The sequence below is a fragment of the Zalophus californianus genome, chromosome 1, assembly GCF_009762305.2.
Source record: "Zalophus californianus isolate mZalCal1 chromosome 1, mZalCal1.pri.v2, whole genome shotgun sequence".
NCBI classification, from domain to species: Eukaryota; Metazoa; Chordata; class Mammalia; order Carnivora; family Otariidae; genus Zalophus; species Zalophus californianus.
In genome coordinates, this window is record NC_045595.1 from 1816876 (window position 1) to 1837722 (window position 20847).

The 20847-nt window shown below is 53.5% G+C and overlaps 1 protein-coding gene across 2 annotated transcripts in view; it reads right to left on the reverse strand.

Moving 5' to 3' along the window:
- The window catches only part of GNG7 (G protein subunit gamma 7), a 120400-nt gene extending 100919 nt beyond the window's left edge, over window positions 1-19481 (reverse strand). The window contains exon 1 of one of the 2 annotated variants that reach the window (XM_027582598.2): window positions 19405-19481. The gene's annotated coding sequence lies outside the window, so the exon portion shown is untranslated. Of the gene's footprint in view, window positions 1-17843; window positions 17997-19404 lie in introns of those variants that run through there. The other variant, XM_027582599.2, reaches the window with a different exon arrangement.
- Window positions 19482-20847: the final 1366 nt, after the last annotated feature.

A 20847-nucleotide genomic window follows, 5' to 3' on the forward strand; every position in this document is an offset into this window, starting at 1 on the left:
CAATGTCTGGAGACACTGTGAGTGCTCCTGGCATGGAAGGGGTAGGGCCAGGGATGCTGCTCAACCTCCACAGTGCCCAGGACGGCCCACAAACAATGACTCAGCCCCAGTGTCCACAGTGCTGAAGGGGTGAGCCCCTGATGGACAGGGAAGGAGTAATAGCTTATCATACACCCAGACCTATAAGTGCTAACTCTGTAAGAGACCCAAGACATTGGTAAGTACCAAGAACTGCAAACCGGTACATCAACCAGCACAAGCTAGCTGAATTACAACATTTTCTTGAAAAGATACATTTGTACATGTACTTGCATATGCCAAGGGAAAAATATTCTAGAAAAAAAGCAGAACTGTTAACAGTTACAATGGTGAGTAGGACTGAGGAATGGGAGGTTTATTCTTTGTTTTATACCCTTACATATAATTTTTAATTTTATTTACCATAAGCACAATTGATAATTCAAAAATTACTTCTACTAACTGGGGATTTGATTATATTAATTATCTAGCCCAAAATGCCAAGAGTGCCTAGGCTGAGAAACCCAGATGCATGGAAGATATAATTTAGAGACATGACCACTGAAGAAGTAATATGTTAAAGATTACTTCCCCAGAGAAAGGAGGCAGAGAAATGGGAAACCTGAGAAAGCTTCATGATTAGGAGGGAAAAACAAACACAACCATCAATGCAGACCAATATGTAAGACAGAAAGAACTACAGTTTGGGGATAGGAGATGGCATCCAAGTTATGAAATCAAACAAAGTGGCAGCTATGGACTCCCCCACAGGAAACATGAGGACAGATTTCAATTCAAGTGCACAGCCCAACCCGTGCTTTAAAGTCTGTTCCAGTGGCACCTGGGCAGCTCAGTCAGTTAAGCATCTGCCTTCAGCTCAGGTCATGATCCCAGGGTCCTGGGATCGAGCCCCACATCAGGCTCCTTGCTCAGCAGGGAGTCTGCTTCTCCTTCCCCCTCCCCCCTGCTTCTGCACACTCTCGATCTCCCTCTCTCAAATAAGTAAAATCTTAAATAAAATAAAATAAAATAAAATAAAAAGTCTGTTCCACGGAGGTCTCTGGGTGGCTCAGTCAGTAGAGCATGAGACTCTTGATCTCAGGGTCATGAATTCAAGCCCCACGGTGGGTGTAGAGATGACTTAAAAATAAAATCTTAAAACAAAACAAAACAAAAGTCTGTTCCATGGAAATTGAGACCATCTGGAGATCAAGTTCTTGTGGAGCTCAGCTCCAGGAACCTGCTTCCCAGTAGGCAGTGGGACAATCACATGCAGTCAATGAGCAGGCAGGCCCACCTGCTACCATACAAAGAAGGAGCCTAGTACTCCCACAAAAAGCAGGCACCATACAGAACACCTCGACACATAACTTACTAGGTGTTGGCCACAAACTTTCTAGAAAAGTAAACTTGAAGCTTTTAGCTCTGAGCTTTTGGCTTCAGTAAGTAGCTTCTTAATTATAAGGGAAAAACTAGGTATTTTTTCTCTGCAATTTTATTTAACATTCTATCATTGGCATTTTCTTTTTTTTTTTTACTTTTTTAAAAAGATTTTATTTATTTGAGAGAGAGAGAGAAAGCGAGAGAGAGAGAGAGCAGGAATGGGGAGGAGGGGCAGAGGGAGAGAGAGAAGCAGGCTCTCCCTGCTGAGCAGAGAGCCCGACATGGGGCTTGATCCGAGGACGCTGAGACCGTGACCTGAGCCGAAGTCGGACACCTGACTGACTGAGCCACCCACACACCCCAGTCATTGGCATTTTCTAAGTATTCTTTGAAAACAGAATATATGAAAACAAATATATGGCTGCCCATATATTTACATCGAGTTAATATACCATAATTGATGAACCATCTTCCTTACTATCAGTATTTAGACTGTTCCCAATTTCTGCTTTACAAGTAATGCTAAAGTGAACATCATTATGCCCACCTCTAATTACTTTCTTAGTCTACATTTTTAAAGATGGCATTATGGGATCAGAGAGCATTAAATATTTTTAAGGTTTTTGAAAACATACTACTAAGTTATTATTGAGAAAGATTACTCCATTTTATACTATCCCCCTGTCCACACCCTCATCAACACTGGTATTATTTTTTATTACTCCTCACCTATCGTAAAGGTGAAAAATAGAATCTTCTCTATTTTTCGATAAACTTTTTTACTTTGGAATATGTTTAGATTTGCAGAAGAGTTGTAAAGATAATACAGACAGTTCCTACATCCTTCACCCAGCTTCCCTTAATGTTAACAACTCATATAACCAAGGTACATTTGTTACAACCAAGACAACAACATTGCTACATTACTATTAACCAAATCAAATTCAGATTTCACCAGTTTTTCCACTATTTAATGGCCCTTTTCTGTTCTAGGATCCCATCTAGGATACCACATTGCATTTATCACACTTTGTTGTGATAATGTTGTCCCTAATCCTTAGAACAACCTTATAACCTAAGGTCTAACATCTCCATTTTGCTGATGAGGGTTCAGAGAGGTTAAGTGACTTGCCAAAGTCACACAGCTGGTGAGCAGCATGGCCCAGATGCAGGCCACAGCTAAAAGACTCCAGATCCAGGAATATTGGGAGCATGATTCCTTCTCTCATTCCATCCTCACTTCCTCCAAAAGCGCAGAGGCTGGTCTCTAATTCCCCACTAACAAACGAGGTGATCCAAGCAAGGTGATATAAGTTGGGTAATTAACCCACAAGACAGAATTAAGTCATTAATTCTTCCCTTCAAATAGCCACCCTGGGGAACTCTTTCAAAGCAATATGCCATCTCATAATGTTTCTGGATGCACCTTGGGCATCACCTTTGGAGAGAGTAAAAATCTTATACCTGTGACATATGGTCCCACAACTTAGCAATAACATCTCCCACTCAACCCAAATCGGCCCGCTCCTGTTGACCTCTGGCTGGCTGGAAGGCACTCAGATGGTCCCCCCGTGATCCCCAACTCCTGGTTCTCATGTCTTGTGTCGGCACCTGCCCCTCAATGTGGGCAGGACCTGCGGCTTGCTTCTAACCTCTAGAATATGGCAGGGGTGATGGGATGTCACTTCCATGATTATCTGGCGTGACAAAGTAACTCCCATCGTGCTGACAGACTGTCCCCTTTGCTGCTGTGACGAAGCAGGTTGCCTACCGACCAGCAGCCAAAAAATTGAGAGTGGCCTCCAGGTGACAGCCCATTAGAAACTTAGCCATGCCAGCAGCCACGTGAGAGGGCTCCGAGCTGGATCCTTTCCCAGCTGACACAAGTCGACAGCCCAGGCTGACAGTCTGCAGCCTGACAGACCCTGAACAGAAGACCCAGCTAAGCTGCACCCGGATCCCTGACCCACAGAAACAGGGAGACGATAAACACGTCTCCAGCCACTAAGTTTGTAGTGATCTGTTATGTAGCTTAGCACATAAATACAGGCTGTTTCCCAAAATCAAATCTACCCTCAAAAGATAAAAATGAAGGGGCGCCTGGGTGGCTCCGTCAGTTGGGTGTCCAACCCGTGATTCTGGCTCAGGTCATGATCTCATGGGTTGTGGGACTGAGCTCAGAGTCATGCTCCATGCTCAGCGGGGAGTCTGCTTGGGGTTCTCTCTCCCTCTGCACCTTCCCCCCACTCATATGCACTCACTCTCTCTCTCTCTCTCTCTCTCTCTCTCTAAAATAAAATCTTTGGGAAAAAAGGATAAAAATCTGCAATTTACTTGAAACCTACATATTTGTATATCTGCAAATACGAGAGCAGCACAGCCCACTCTTGGAGGCACCCACAAGTGCGGCATGTTAGAACTACAAATTCTCCCAAGGTGATTGGTAATGCGGAGGACACCTGCATCGATGTGAAATCTGGGGGGCGGGGGGGGAAGAAAACACAGACTTCCTCAGCTGATGTTCATAACTCAGATTCTTGCGCTCAACAGCACATACTCCATCAGGCAGTTGTTGTACAGCACGGAGTTTGAAAGCTATTCTGTTGTATACCACCAAAAAGAAAAACTGATTCAGGAAATAACACTATACATTATATATATATCGTACTATTTTTCTTAAAACGGAACTGCTATAACGCCTCCCCCTCTGGCTGAGACTAGAATAGATAAAATCCAGATTTTTACATACTTGGGATTGGTAATGTTTTAACACATGGAAAATGCTATGGGGTTGCAAACTGCTTTGTATTCTTCAAACATATTTCCAACCGTGCCAACCACCCTAACAGTTGGATGTGTTCGTAAATGAACCAAAACAGATTACATTCTTGGGGACAGATGCACCGTGGAAACTAAAGGGTCTCTCTGCTGCGGTGGGGGGGAGGGGGCTAATTAAACCCCTGAACCATCACAGAAAACGGGAGTGTGGGCTTCGTGAAACACCAGGGCTCAGGGAACCTGAGGAAGGGTGAGGACTATGGCCACGTTCAGTGTTACCCAATGAAAACCGGTAACCGCAAAGACCAGGAAATGCTGGCCAGCAAGAAGGAGAGGTTGCTCAGAGGTAAAGAAGCAGGGACCATCACTTCCCAGACTAGGCTGGTTAGACACCAGAAATACCGGCGTGCATGGCCCCTCTCCTGAGGACAGCTGTGAAGGACAGCCGTGACCTAAACTGGTTCCTGTGCAAGTCTCGATGTGTACAGAACTGCTAGGAAAGCACTTCCCCAGGGTCCTAGAGGGCACAAAGACAAACACATGAAAAACACATATTCCTTGCACAGAGTTCTCAACGGGGGAAGTGGGACAATTCTGCCCCCAGGGGGCATTAGGCCATGTCACGGTGAGATGCTCCTGGCATCGAGGGGGTGGGGCCGGGGATGCTGCTCAGCTCCCCCAGCGCCTGGGACGCCTCACAGAGAGTGACCTGCCTCGATGTCAGCAGTGCAGGGACGGGGATGGGGGTGACCCTGCTCAGTCTGGCCCTCAGATCTAAAGGGACTCCTTCATCTTTATTACAGAGACAAATCTGTGTCATCGCCACAAAGGGAAAAACGGCCGCTTAATTACATTTCCATATATGCTTTGGAGAGTTCCCCTAGGGAAGATGGCCGGGAACATCACCTGGAGACAGGACTCCGCTGTGCGTCTCCCGAGCAGTCTAAGCCAGCTGTGAGCCCCGAGTGTCCCTCTGGTAACTGGATATCCCAGAGCACCCCAAAATTTCAAACATGTTTTCTTTGGCTTTGATCCCTTTACAAACAACAAGGGGCGGTCCTGCCCCCAGGAGACACTGTGCCGTGTCCGAGGATAGCTGGGGTGTTCACGCCCGGGGGCAGGGGGCTACTGGCATTGAGTGGGTGGGCGTTAGGGATGCTGTTTAACCCCCACAATGCCTGAGAACCCCGCAATGTCAACAGTGCCAAGGGGAGAGCCTGGCTCCCAGGCAGCGCGTCTGGAGGAGAAGCACCAGGCGGAGGGTCAGAGTGCTCAGTGGCAATTGCACCTGCAAGACAAAGCCACCGAAACCCCGCAGAGCAGATGGTACACCCACGGCACTTGCAACGATCTCAGCTCGTCACCACCATGACTCTGAGCTACGTGTTCTCACTTCCCCATTTACAGGTGAGGAAGCACGGAGGGAGAGCCCCCAGGAAGCTGGCGAGGGCTTCAGACTTGGTTGGGTTCTTCTTCAACACTGTGGTCCCTGTGTACTCATCCTATGACCTGGGGCAGGCTTTACAACTGCTCGGCTTTCCGACCCGGAGCGCTGGGAACAAGGGCACGCGCCTGAAACGTGGGAGGCAGGGTCTCTCGCCCCCAGCACTGTGGACACTCGAGCCAGATCATTCTTTGGGGTGGGGCCGTCCCGGTTTAAGGGTTAGATCAACAACGTCGGTGGCCAGGAGGGAGTTTGGCATGGAGGGAGTACTCAAGGAAGGCTTCAGCTCCTTTTAATTTTTCTGGGGGCTGGGGGTGTAGGGGAGCCAGGCCCAGCATGGTGCACTGCTGGCCGGAGGGTCAGCCCTGCGCCCTCTGAAGCCTCCGTGGTGAGGCACCAGCATTCCCCTTACTTCCCGCCCGAGCGGAGACAGGACGCCGCCCTCCCCAGAACCCAGTGTGGCCTGCGTGCTGCCACGCCCCCACAAACCGTCACTGGGACGCCACGAGCCTTCTTGTCCCAGCCAGAAATTCCTACTCCTCGGCCACCAGCATCTGACCACCAGGGCCTCCGTATGGGTGTTGGTGGCAGGGTCAGCACCCTTTGGAAAACGGCATGCCTGGGGTCCAGTCCCTTGTGTGAGGCTCTGAGTGGAAAGGGGGTGGGTGGCTGCAGCTGATGCCAACATGGCCGCAGCAGAACGCATGCGCCAGGCGGATGTGCGGCACCAGAGGCCCCTGGCCCTGAGGTAGGGGCCCCTGTGGCCACTCGTGTCTCAGGGCACACAGCATCCACTGATGGGCTTGGGCACGGAGGCACAACAGCGTAATGGAGAAACCACGGAACGCAACCACCCGGGAACGGCACGGTCACCACCCGGCGGGTTGTCCGTCGGGGATCCCCGGCAACCTGGCCACGCTCGGCATACCTGTCGTGGGGAAATGAGACCAAGTCTTTACTCTGCTCCCACAAGGGCCCTGACCTGGGACGGGGGGATGAAATGCGTGGGCCTGTTTCCCCTTCTGCAACACAGACGGGCGTCCAGACTGGTGGGGCCACGGCAGCAGGCAGCTCCCTCCGCACTTCACCTCCGACCCCATCGGTTTCGTGGTGGCCCACCGCTAGGAGCCTCAGCTCCCGGAGGAGCCTCTGGTGTCAGGTCCACACCCACCACCACGGAATCCCACCCCCACCTGCGGCCCGGGGCCACCCAGCCTCTGCCACGCCATCTTCAACAACCAGGGATCAATGGCTTCCCAAGACAGTCCGTCTGGCTCCCCAGTGAGTCCAGCCACTGTGGTTCTGCCCCCACGCCGCCAGGAACGGGTCTGATGCCTGTGGTGGCGGCTGTTAATATTAAACACTCGTAATAACAGTGCAAACAGAACAGCGACCACCACACCCTCCCAACCCTTCGGACGATCCGGGGGTGACTCCTGTTCCTTTGTGCCCACGGGGAAACAGAAACAGAGAGATTCAAATCACACAGGGAGAATGTCACCCAGGGCTGAGCAGCAATTCCAACCCCGAAGCCTCACTATGCCACAATGCCCTCCACGTTCCAGAAGGTTCCAGAAAGGCCCATAATTCCCGACCTTTCACCTCTTCTGTACCTTACTCCCCGGGGCCCTCTTCCTCGGCAGTGCCACACCTTAACCTTCCTCACCAGTTTCCCCCAGAGACCCCGGAGCACCTCCCTGCCCTCCCAACCTGCTGCACGCGTGGCTGCTGAAGGCCCAGGGCTGGCAAGACCACAGTCAAGGGTGTGGCTGCTGAGCAGCCCCAGACGCAGAGGAATTCACGTCCCTGTGCCATACTCACAAGGACGGGTCATAAATGACAACGTGCCTGTGATCACAGCTCCACGGGGCTTGACCTAAGGTGGAGGGAGGGGAGGGGCTCTTGGGAAGAAGACAGAGCCATTCTCCATCACCCTTAACCCCCTTAACATGCAAGGGTCGCATGCTCTGAAATAGGACCACTTAGACCCAGAGGTGTTTGGGGGCGGGGCGTTGATAGAGTACACAAAATAGAAAATTTATAATGTTAACCAAAGTATACATTTCAATGGCATCTAGTATATTCATGGAGTTGTGCAACCATCACCTCTAACTACTTCCAGAACATTCCATCTCCCCAAAAGGAAACCCCGCCCCATCATTTGTCACCCCCCCTTACCCCCTTCCCCAGCCCCCGGCCCCCACAAGCCCCTTTCCCGTCCGCGGATGAGCCTGTTCTGGACGTGTCACCCACGTGGACTCACACCCCGCGTGGCCTTCTGTGTCTGGTTCCCTCCCTGAGCGTTGTGGGCTCGGGTCCGTCCCCGGAGCAGTGTGTGTGGGCGCCTCGCTCCTGCTGGCGGCCGAGGGACACTCCCGTGCGCGGTGGACACGCTGTGTGTGTCCCTTTATCTGTCGATGGACACTTGGACTGTTTCCACTTGGAGGCTGTTGTGAATCCTGCTGCTGCAAACATGGTGGGCAGGTTTTTGTGTGGACACGGGTTCTTGTTTCTCTTGGGTGGACACCGAGGAGTGGAATCTCTGGGCCAGACGGACACCCCACGTTTTAAGTCTTTTGAGGAACCGCCCGACCGCCTTCCAGAGCGGCCGCCCCCTTGCGCTCCCCCCACCCTGGGGGGGCTTCTAGATCCCCCCATCCTTGACAATACTTGCTAGTGCCCCTTTGTTGGATTCTGGCCGTCCTGGTGCGGTGATGCGCTGTCTCACTGTGGTTTTGATTTGCATTTTCCCTGAGAGCTAAAGGACACTGAGCATCTTTTCATGTGAGACCAATAATTTTTTAATTTTTAAAAAATTTTCATTTGAAGTAGACTCCATGCCCAGCGTGGGGCTTGAACTCAAGATCCTGAGATCAAGGGGCGCCTGGGTGGCTCAGTCATCAAGCGTCTGCCTTCAGCTCAGGTCATGATCCCAGGGTCCTGGGATCGAGCCCCACGTCAGGCTCCCTGCTCCGCGGGAGGCCTGCTTCTCCCCCTCCCACTCCCCCTGCTTGTGTTCCTTCTCTCGCTTTGTCTCTGTCAAATAAATAAATAAAATCTTTAAAAAAAAAAAGATCCTGAGGTCAAGAGTCTGTCGCATGCTTCACCGACTGAGTTGGCCAGACACCCTGAGACCCATTATTTTTAAATACTAGGAACCAGGTACCCAGGAACCGGCTCCACATTCTCAATTCCACGGCTTGGAGAAGTGTGGCAGTCCATCCCCGAGACACAAAAATCCTATGCAAAATGCAGGCGGTGCAATCAGGAGGAGCTACGAAGTGGGGGAGCCCCAGGGCTGGGGTCCTTCCTGGCACACTCCCCCATTCTGAACCTCAGTGTACTCCTCTGAAGACAGGACCCCAGACGGGCACCTCAGGGAGTTGCTCTGGGGGTCAGTGCAGCCCTGGGTGGGAATCACTGCACACAACGGGAAGTGAGACAGGAGTGGCCAGCAAGTCACCTTGCCCTGGAGCAGGAGAAGGGGGGAGGGAGGGAGCGAGACACCAACAAATAAAAATGGAAGCTCAGTGTAAAGAAAACTGGGCCAGGCCCCCTGGCGACTGCAGGCAGAGGTGGCCGGGAGTCCAGCAGGTGCAGAGCATCGGGTGCTGGAGAACGGTGGGTGTGGGGGGCAGATGAGAGCGGTGGGGGCGGGGGCAGAGAGGCGGCCCCACAAGGGGCAGGCTGACAGTGAGCAAGCGGAGTGTGCGAGTGTGCCCAGAGCAGAGGGCATTCCAGGCCAGGGAAACAGGGGCGAAACCCTGGGGGCACCAGGGAGAAAATTCAGCTGCGCTGAGAAAGTTGTCCCGGGCGGGCGGGCACAGGGACCCGCCAACCTAGGCTCCAAGGCAGAAACGAGGATGGGGGGGGAGCCGATGAATGGAATCAGCCAGAGGAACTCAAATCCTTCCAGAGCCCCCAGGGCTGAGTAGTGAAAGGAGCAGCAAATGGACCAAAGTCCCACCAGGCACAGAAGCACGGTCGATAAGTTTAATAATAGGTGATGGGCCCCACGATGCCGCTCCCGCGTATCCACCAGCCCTGAAAGCATCTGTCCACACAGAAGCCTCAACACACGTGTTCACTGCATCACATTCACAATAACCACAAGGCCGAATCAGGCCAAGTACCCAGCAATGGCTGCAGGGATAAAGACAGTAACGATGTATTCGTACAACAGAATACTATTCGGCCAGAAAATATGAACGTGGATGGACCCTGAGCCCACGACGCTCGGGGAGGGAACCAGACACAGAAGGCCACACGGGGTGTGAGTCCACGTGGGTGACACGTCCGGAACGGGCTCATCCGCGGACGGGAAGGGGGAAGGGGGTTCGTGGGTGCTAGGGGCCTGGGGAAGGGCACGGGGAGTCTGTGCTTCAAGGGGACAGAGTCTCAGTTTGGGGAGATGGAAAGTTCTGGAGACGGACGGTGGGGGTGGTTGTGCTTCATGCCACTGAGCTGTGCACTTAGAGACGTTAAGGGGCGCCTGGCTGGCTCAGTCGGTCAAGTGTCCGGCTCTTGCTTTCAGCTCAGGTGGGGATCTCAGGGGTGTGGGATCGAGCCCTGCGTCGGGCTCCCAGGGGGCGTCTGCTTGAGTTTCTCTCCCTCCGCCCCTCCCCCCGCCCCCGGCTTGTGTGCTTTCTCTCTCTCTAAAATAAATTAATATTTTTAAAAAGAAAGAAAGAAAGAGTTAAGATGGTGAATCTGATGTTACGGGTAATTTGGGTGGCAATGGGTGTGGAGAGCAGGGTGGGACACTGGAGCTGCACTGAGCAGAGACGGAGGGAGAAGTAAATGGGGACGATGTCTGGCACGGGACAGACGCTCGATCTGCGCTGACGGTCACAGCTGACAGGTCCCCTCCCCCTGGAGGCAGGGGGCACGGCAGAGGATGGCTGCACCCCCAGCACCTGGCATCGTCCCGTGGTTGGTGGCAGAGCATCATGAGGCCGCTGAGGCCAGGCGGCTCACTGCCCCGGGCGGCTGGACGGGTGGCTGGAGGCAACCCCGTCCTTCCTGCAGGGTGCTCCCCCCCGCTGCCTAGCTCCACTTTCAAAGGACACCCAAACACCTCCCCACAAGACAGCCTGCTTTCCAGCAATCCTTGGCTTTCCCCAGACGCCGCATTGACATGTGAACGAAGACTCACGGTGCTCCCTTGGGCCACAGGCGGGCTGGTCGGGAAGGTAGGAACACGGGCACCGTGAGGCGGTTTCCAGCCTTGGGCAGCACAGGTCCCAACTCTGCCCCTAGAGCTAAAGCTCCCCCTCCTTTTCTTAAAACGTAGCACCTACGCGGAGCTGTGACAAACGCTCAGAGCCGGCTTATGCTTATCTCAGTCACCGGCAGTGGGACCCGTTCATGCCGCTCACCAATGCATGGGTTTGGGACAGTGGGACCCACGTGTCTCAAATCAGAAGGGAGAGGGTTCTCCCTAGCACCCTGCAGTGTCCATGGCCACAGCATGTGAGACAATGATTTCCCAACTCCCCCAAATGATCTCCAGCCCAGCCTGCATTGGCTATGGCGGAGCCAGGAGAGAGTTTACATCAGGCCGTGCAGACAGACCGCAGAGCTGACAGGACAGAGGATGGGGAATCCAGCATGGGAGAGCGAGGGGTCCCGGGCCCGGGGTTCCCTCAGCACAAGGAAGGAAGGGTGGAGGGACACGCATCCAGGCCTCTGAGCACCTGGCAGGTGGGCAAACACGACCTGTGGCTGGTGCCCAAGGTCAACACCATCAGTGACATCATGTGGGTGTCAGGGACCCCTGGTGTGATGTGCCAAGAGGGGTCCTCACCACGGTGTGTTCTGCCCCCAAACCCATAACCCTGGTCTGATCACAAGGAAACATCAAGCAAACCCAGATTGGGAGTCGTTGTGCAAAATTCCTAACCGGGCGTCCTCAAGACTGTCCAGGCATAAAAGACAAGGAAGGTCAGAGAGGCTGTCTCAGCCCAGAGGGCGTAGTGCCGCGTGGGGTCCTGGGGCAGAGAAGCACATTAGAGGGAAAGTGGTGAAACCCAGACAAAGCGCGGGCTTGGGCTAACAGCAGTGCGCACAGGTTAGCTCCTGAGGGCAGCAAGAGCTCCAGGGGCAATACCGGCGTTAGCTAGCACGGCAGTCACGAGGGGTACACGGGAACTCTCCACACTGCCTTCGAGACTTTTCTTACACCTAAAATCAGCCCAGAGGTAAAATGTTATTGAAGAAAAAAACAAGTCTCAGAACTCAGTGCACTGTCTTTCTCAGAGGCCCCCTGGGACACTTACCTTACCCCGGGCCCCACTTCTCAGCTAGGGGACTGGAAGCTGCGAGGGGAGAGGCCTGGGCCAACGTGGGAATGAGAGGCAGAGGCAAGGCTGGCACCAAGGTCCCCTGTCCTCCTGAGCCCCAAACACCCACACACAGGAGTCCGAGGCTTGTGAATGCTGTGGGCATGCTTTTGTTTCCTTTACATAGAGCTGAGGGGCTCCTGGAACTCTTCAGTGAGACACAGAGACAGAGGGAGAGAGAAGAAAGACGGGGCGCCAATCTGTTCCTTAAACAACAAGGAATGTCCGGCCCACCCACAAAGCCCCCCAGCCCCGTTTCCTCCCATCGGCCTCTTGCTGCCAATTGAAACAACCGTGCATTCCCAAAGCGGCAGTCTGCCAAGAGACAAAAGGAAAAACAAAACAAAACAAACCTTCCATTTCTCACCCTGGCCCCAAATACTTAAAATTCAGCCTACCTGAAGAATGAATGCTTGTCAGTGCTCAGTCTAAAGACAGAGGCGTTTCTAAGTTCAGCAGGTGTGGAACAGAGACTGCCCTTGGCTCCAGACGACGAAATTCACCGTGACCCGGCTGGGTTTTCAAGCCTGGCTCTGGACAAACTGTCACTCCTGGACATCATTCTAAAAAAGCCGCCCATCGGCTGACGTCAAAATTGTCCATCTGACTATGTGTTTGGAAGACCACTGCTTCATTGTGGGCTGTTTTATTTTTATTTACTCGATATCCTTTCTCGGTTTATAGCTAAAAGCCAGGAACATGAGACATTTACCCGCAGTTTTATGTTCGTGCGTCTTTAAGTAACGTGATAATAAACATAACTGGCATTTTAAAATGGGATCTATTTGGAGCCATGGTTCATCAAATCTAAGATGCCATTATTTCTAAGATTGGCTGTTACGTCTTGTGACACTAAAGAAAATAAATAATCAGTCTCACTAAGTATGGCATGCCGTTATGGGGAAAAAATCATCCTACGCGTCTGTCCCCAAATCCTTAACCTCTGCTCAACCAGGAGGCCACGGGGGTTATGAGCTCCCAGCAAAACAGCATCAGAGACCACTCTCTGGAGTGAAGCGTCACTTGCTCTCCCAAGACCGGTGCTTAAATGAATGGATAAAGCTGAACTATGAGATCCCAAGTTCAAGTCCCAGCACTGCCACGAACCCATGAAACCAGGCCTGTCTCCTCATCTGTAAATCCCGCCAGTTAGACTAGCAGCGTTGACAAACTTTTTCTGTAGGAGCCAGAGAACTGGTATTTTTGGCTTTGAGAGCTACATGGTCTCCTGTGTCGTAGCCTGAAGACCAGTGTAGGCAACACGTCAACATGCATGGCTCTGTGACAATAAAACTTTATTGGTGGACAGTGAAACTTGAATTCTATATAATTTTCATATGTCATGATATATTACGCTTCCTTTGATTTTTTTTTTTTTTGAAACCACTTCAAATGTACAAACCATTCTCAGCCCAAGGGCCACATAAAAACAGATGATGAGCTGGATTTGGCCCGAGGGCCATGGTTTCCCATCCCCTGGACTAGACAGTCTAGGGGCCTCTTCTGAAACTGACTTTCTAAGACTTTCAATCCACATTCTCAACCAGCAGATACTTGAGTAGCTCTAAAAACCACCCACAACATGTCCAAATGCTAAGCAACACTCATATACCTTTAGAGGTCTTATTTTCTCCTAAAATTTCCCCTAGTCACTTCCTACACCTGTGATGTCCAGTATGTGGCACTGAGCACCTGAAACGGGGCTCATCCTGAGACGTCAAAATCTGTAGGTGCAAAATACATAGCAGATTTTGAAGACTTCGTACAAAAGAAAGGAAGATAGCTCATTCATACCTTCTTCACATTGATGACATGTTGAAATGTCAGTATTTTGGATATAAGGGGTTATGTAAAGTGTCCCATTAAAATTAGTTTCACCTATTTTGCTTTTCTGAATGTGGCCGGTCGAATGTCTACAATTACATAAGAGGTTCAAATCCTGTTTCTATTCAACAATACAGTTGCTTAGAGTGGAGAACATGGAAGAATAATTCATAGAAAACTCCATAGCCTACAGTTACATCTTTCCCAAAAGGCACTCAAGGTTACTAAGCTATTCTTATCACTTCGCCCATGAAGGCAAAATAGTGGAGTTGGGGGGGGATGATGAATCGGTGGAGAACAGAGGAGTTTTTAGGGCAGTGAAACTACTCTGTGTGATACCATAATAGTGGATGCGTGACTTTATCCATTTGCCCAAACCCACGGTACAACACCAACGGTGAGTCTGAATGTCACCTATGGACCCTGGGTGATCATGACGTGTCTGTGTAGGTTCACTGACTCTAACAAATGTCCCACTCTCATGGGGACACTGCTAATGTGGGAACCTGGGCAGGGGGGACAGGGTGGTATATGGGAAATCCCTCTGCTCAATTTTGTTATGAACCTAAAACTGTTCTAAAAAATAGTCTATTAAAAAAACCCCAAACATACGTTTTTACTTTAATGCAATCACGGATTCATAAAATCTTATTAGAAATAGTTCAGCCCAGGGTTTCCCAACCAGAGGTGATTCTGCCCCCAGGGGACACTGGGCGGTGTCTGCGGACACCTGTGTTTGTCATGACTGGGGGTGCTCCTGGTATTGAGGGGGTGGGGTCAGGGATGCTGCTCAGCCCCCAACAGTGCCCAGGACAGCCCCATGGGGAAGGCACCTGACCCAAATGTCAGCAGTGCCGAGGGGGAGACCCTGAGTGAAATGACGTGGAAGATTCGGTCCTGCCTCAGGGCTCGCACAAGGGGTGCTGCGCAGCCCCGCCTGTCCCCTGGCAAACCTGTCAGTGCGAAGCTCGTCTCTGGCCTGTCCTACACACAGGACCCCAGCCTCTCGACCCGCGGAAGGCTTCCTTCCTTGCAGCACCTGTGGAGCTAATAGGGTACACAGGCCTGGGCAGGTCTCCACCATCCCAGGGACCCCCACTCAGAGAGCCAGGTCGGGGACAGAATGGCCCTGGGTCCCCCGTCTCCACGCCTCCCCACGCATGCACACAAGCATCTCATTCACGTGGTACTCCCGGCGCCTGGCACCCGCTCTGATGCTTAAAATAGGCACACAAGCAGCCTTTGTTGGGGAGAGGCAGGAAGGAAGGCAGGCAGGCAGGCTTCAGACAAAGGGGAGAGCAAACCGCACCATCCCGGAAAGGGGGCCGGTGCTGAGCGGGTGGCAGGGAGGGGCAGGAGGGGCGGGTTTCTGCAGGCAAAGTGAAGGTCACTGTGGAAAGGTGAGGTAGGGCCAACGTCCATGGTGCCACCAAGGCTCCATGAGGCATTTCGATCTTGTGAAGTGGGTGATGAGTTGGTAGAGGTGGCGGGGAAATGACGGTACATCTGTGCCTTAGAGAGCAGATTCTGGCCGTGCGGAGCCGCCCACCTAAGCGGGCCACAAGGCCAACCCACCAGCCAGGATGCGTGGCGCCAGAGACCGAGAAGCACTTAAGTGGAAAAGAGAGACGCAGAACCTGGAGGGCTGACCCTGGGCCACCCCCAAGCTTTGGTTCAACAGGCCACCAAGTGTCAGGAAAAAGCCACTTAAATAGCAGCTTGATTGTTCACTGCCAAAACACGGGGGCAACCCAGATGTCCACAGTCAGGTGAAGGGAGAAACAAAGCGTGTCCGTCCACAGGGTGGAATATTACTCACCCACGAACAGGAGCGAGGTGCTGACGCGCGGCCCCCAGGGATGGACCCCGAGCCCACGACGCGCAGGGAGGGAACCAGACACAGAAGGCCACGCGGGGTGTGAGTCCACGTGGGTGACACGTCCGGAACCGGCTCATCCGTGGGCGGGAAGGGGGCTCGCGGGGGCCGGGGGGGGGGGGGGGACAGGGAGTGATGGTTAATGGTTATAGGGATCTTATACGAGTGATGAAAGGCTCTAAAGGTTTATGGGGATGGTTGCACAGCTCCATAAACTTCCCCCAAAACTAAACTCTATCCTTAAAATGTCTGAGTTTTATGACATGGAAATTGTACCTCAATTGAAAACATGAAAAGCAGTAAGATCTTCCCCTTGGCAAAGTTCTCAAGGAAAACAACAGCCGTTTCTGGAAGAGTCTCAGAGCTGCCCGAAGCCCCCCGCGTGCCAGCTGGCAGGGTGGACGAGGAGGAGGGCAGAGGCCATCCCCCCCCGCCCCCCCGGGGACAAGTCACTCCCCCTTTTCAGCGCCCCCAGCTGGTCTCCAACGTGTGCGGGGCGGCATATGCCATGCCTTTCCTCTAGACCCTGAAGAGAAAGAGGCCAGGCCGAAGGGTAGCATGAGGAAGAAGCAAGGAAAAGCCAGGTCCAGAACTGTGGAAAAAACAGCAGGAAGCGGAGGGAGGTTCCTTGGAGGGCAGAGGCCAGCCTTAAAGGACCCGGCGTGCGGCGGACGCGAGAGAACCTTCCCCGAACAGAGATCCAGGCGGGCAGTCGCCTGCCGGCTGCTACTGTGGGGGGGCCACAAAGCAGGGCGGTGGGGGGGCGGGTAACTCTATATCAACACCCAGCAATTGTGCAACTAACCTAGTAACCATCCTCTCTAGAAAGCTCCAGAAACTTCCAGAGTCATGGAGGCCACACACAACGGCCTTTTTGTAGGAAACTACAAAGGGCTTCAGGAACAGGACTGACCCAGTAAATGCCATTTTAAAGACTGTTCTTTAAAAATGCAAATGAGAAAATTTGTAACAACACCTTGAACGGAAGAAGCAGCTTCTTACTCTACTACATGGTGTACAAAAATATCGCATCCATTCAGGAAACACGAAGCTGAGTCTGTGTGTTAGGTAATTCATATTGCATCGTCCTTCCCTTCAAACCATAGGGCCCCGCGCTTTATGAAGCACCAAACAAGAGCAGAAAACAATGGCATCAGTCACAGGATACTTTCAAAGTGAGACCAAGAATCACCCATAGAACTCCAGCATCTCTGCAAGCCTCACGTGCTAGGTTAAAAACAGAGAAACAAATCCAAAACTTTGGCATCTTCCAATGCTTGCGACTTAGCAATTCATCCGTGGGTGAGATCCCTGTAATGCATGTTCAGAAGCCACACAGAAGACTAACCGAGAAAGAAGCCAGCATTGCTAAAATCCTCTAAATGTGTTTTTCCTCTCAAAATGAGAGCACTAGATGACTTACAAAGCAACCCCAAATCTGAATGGCCGAATTTCCTAAGGATCAAAGGTGAGATATGGTCTTCAAAGGGGAAAATAACCTCGTTTTGCCTAGAACAGGGGCGTCTCCACTGGGGTGACTCTGCACCGAGGGGGCAGTGGGCAGTGTCTGCGGACGGCTCTGGCCGTCACAACTTAGGGTTGGCACCCCACAGACAGGGACCCGCCCCGATGTCAGCAGTGCCAAGTGGAGAGACCCGGGTCCATCATATGAGCTCCAGTTGTCGAGTTCATGTATTTAAAGAGCATATAATTGCAGTCTAGTGGTCCCCTTTGGGGTACACATTGGAATGGCTCCTGGGGGGGGTACACGTAGATCAGAATGACCCATGCAACCTTCTCTTAAGCAGACGTGCCTGCTTCTGGACAAAACTTCAGAATCTCCTGGTCACGGACCCTTCTTCCTTTTTTGTTTTTTTCCCTCACTTTTAATGATACGGACCTTTTCTCCCCCCAGAGATTCTTTTTTAAAGCTCCGGGGGTGATCTCATGTGCCACCCCAAGGCTAAAGGACTGGAGTCAAGCTCCAGCTGATTCCTTCCCTCCGCTCCCCTCCCCCTGTGACAACCCAGTAATTCTACCCACCCACCTTCCCCCCTCCCAAAAAAAAACCTTAATTTAGAACATTATTATCAACGTCTCACGTCCCCTCGCCATGTGCCAGGAGCATGCGAGGTGCGTGCATTCCCTCATCTGACCCCCCAGCAGTCCTGTGAGGTACCTGCTACAGCTTTCTTATGCCTGTTTCGCGGAGAAGCAAAGTAAACTCCCAGAGGCCCCGCGGCCCCGCCAGCAGCTGGAGCCCAGAGGGGGACACAGGCCCGCTGTCCAGAGCCCATTTCCGCAAGACCTCAGCATCCGAATGAACAAGTTTGTGAACTTGGCGTCGCTGCATCCCGGACACCTAGCAACAATCGAAGCCTCTGAGCTGCTGTTCATCACGCCTGTCTTCAACCGCCCACCTTCCAGCCCCTAGCAACCCCCGCTCCCCAGGAAAAACAAAGTGCCACCCACATCCCTCAATACCATCGTCCCCAAAACTCCCACCTTGGTTCCTCGTTCCTGAGCCCAAAAATTCCTGAAAAATTCAGTCACCACCATGAAACCTTTCTGCTTATACCCTACATCCTAGAAGCTGACCCCAAAGTAGGCTGGACTCCCATCTCTCCTCCAGCTCACGGTCACCCAGGGGTTTCTGCCTACCCCCCTCATACACCAAATGATTAGCCCCCCCAAAAGTAGGGGGCCAGTGGCCTCCACAATCCTTGTAACTGACTTCTAACCAAGACCCCCCATTTCCTCCTGACCAGTGTCCTCCCCCAAAACACACCAGCACCAGGTTTCACAGCCCTCCACCACTGGGCCCCCAGGGCCCTTAGACCCCTGCTGAAAGTGGCCTGGCCCTCCCCTCACTGTGCCCCCTTTCTCTGCTCGCCCACCTGCCCGGGAGACTCCTCAGTCACTCCTCCCTCGGGCCCCAGCTGCACTCCTCTGTCCCCTCCCTCCTGCCTGCGACCCCCAACTCCCAATGCAGCCCCCTCCCCAGCTAACCTCCACTTTCAACTCCACCCCCAGCCCCTCCTCAAATAACCTCCACCTTCAACTCAAGCACAATTCCCTCTCCCCTGTCAACTCCCAACTCAACCCCCACCCTTCCCCTGCCGCCCTCCACCCCAGTTTGAGCCCGGACCCTCAACTACAGCCCCAGCCCCTTCTTCACTGACTTCGACCCCCAACTCCAGTCGGGATCCCCGGCCCTGGCCCCTTCCTCACTGACCACGACCCCCAACTCCGGCGGCTCCCCCCACCTCGCCCCCTCCCCTCCCTCATTGACCGTGACCCCCAACTCTGGACCGACTCCCGGCCCTAGCCCCTTCCTCGCTGACCGCGACCCCCAACTGCGTCCCGGACCCTTCCTCGCTGACCGCGACCCCCAACTGCCTCCCGGACCCTTCCTCGCTGACCGCGATCCCCCAACTCCCGCCCGGACCCCCGGACCCAGCCCCTTCCTCACTGACCGCGACCCCCAACTCCGGGGGACCCCCCGGCCCCAGCCCCTTCCTCACTGACCGCGACTCCCAACTCCCGCCCGGATCCCCGGACCCAGCCCCTTCCTCCCTGACTCCGACCCCCAACTCGGTCCGCAGCCAAATCGGAGCCCTCCCAGGGCGCCTTCCCCGGGCCGCCCCGGCCTGCCCTCCGCCCGGGCCGCGCCCCTACCCCCCGGGCCCGAAGTGGGGGCGGCGGACCCCGGCCCGGCCCCCTGCGGCACGCGCCCTTACCTGCGCTCCGGCCGCCGCGGCCGCCTCAGCCCCGCCGCGCAGCCGAACCCGCCGCCTAGCCGGCGAGCGCCCGCTCCCTCCGCGGGGCGGGGCCGGAACGCGGGGGACGGGCACTGGCAGCCAGCGCGGCCAATCGGGAGCCCCGGCGGCGGGAGGCCCCGGCCGGGGCGGGGCATGCGGCAGGCAGCGGGGTAGGCTGCACCCAGGCGAGGGGGCGGGGCTCGCGGCGCGGGCGGGGCCAGGAGGCGGAGCGCTGAGTGGCACCGCCGCTGGCCACCCGCGAGCGGGGACCGCGGGGGGAGGCGGGCTATGCTGATATGCAAATAGGCCCGCTGTGGTACACTCCACCGCCCGCGGCGAGCGGATTTCCAGAGGTGACTTGGTGACGTCAGTGGGGTGCAAGGCCCTTTGCGAATTCGAATCTAAAAGCCTAGCTCCTGGGCCTCACTTGCAGGAGAAGTATATCCCTTCCTCATAGATCATTTGACCTGCGGGGCAATAATAACTGCCCCCTTATTTTGAACCTTCTGCATAAGGCTAAGAGATGAAATTACATTGTCCCCATTTTACAGAGGTGGTAACTGAGTCTCAGAGAGGGGAAACCCTGGGTCCTTTGCCCAAGCCTGTCTCATAATTTCTAGGGTTTCTCAATTTCCTAACTCCTGGACCTGGATCTAAAGAAGCAGGTTTAGGGGCCCCTATGTGGCTCAGATGGTTAAGCATCTGCCTTCAGCTGAGGTCATGATCCCGGGGTCCTGGGGTCGAGCCCCACAGCGAGCTCCCTGCTCAGCGGGGAGTCTGCTTCTCTCTCTCTCTGCCTCTTCCCTCTTCTCGTGCTCTCTCTCTCTCAAATGAATAAATAAAATCTTTAAAAACTAATTTTGAGGGGCACCTGGGTGGCTCAGTTGGTTGGGCGACTGCCTTCGGCTCAGGTCATGATCCTGGAGTCCAGGGATCGAGTCCCACATGGGGCTCCCTGCTCAGCAGGGAGTCTGCTTCTCCCTCTGACCCTCCCCCATCTCATGCTCTCTCTCTCATTCTCTCCCTCTCAAATGAATAAATAAAATCTTTAATAATAATAATAATATAATAATAATGTTGAAAAATGAAAAAGCAGGTTCCTCGGCCCCCACCAGATTGAATGATCCAGAATCCTGTGGGCACTGGACCCCTGGAATGTGTATTTTTAATAAGCTCCCCTGGTGATGTCGGAAAATGTGTGGTGTGTCTCCAAAACATCGACAGGGAGAATTTCTTACATGGGAAGATGGAGCCACCAGATTCCGGGACTCCTGGAACTTTGTGTGATATACTGATATTCTGTGATCTGAACCTCTGGCCTCCCAGCTGAGTGCCCCCAGGGCTCCTGTCATCCCTGCAAGAACCTCCCCACTCATCTCCTGCAGTGCACAGAGAGAGAACCAGGAGCCTGGGGGCCAGCAT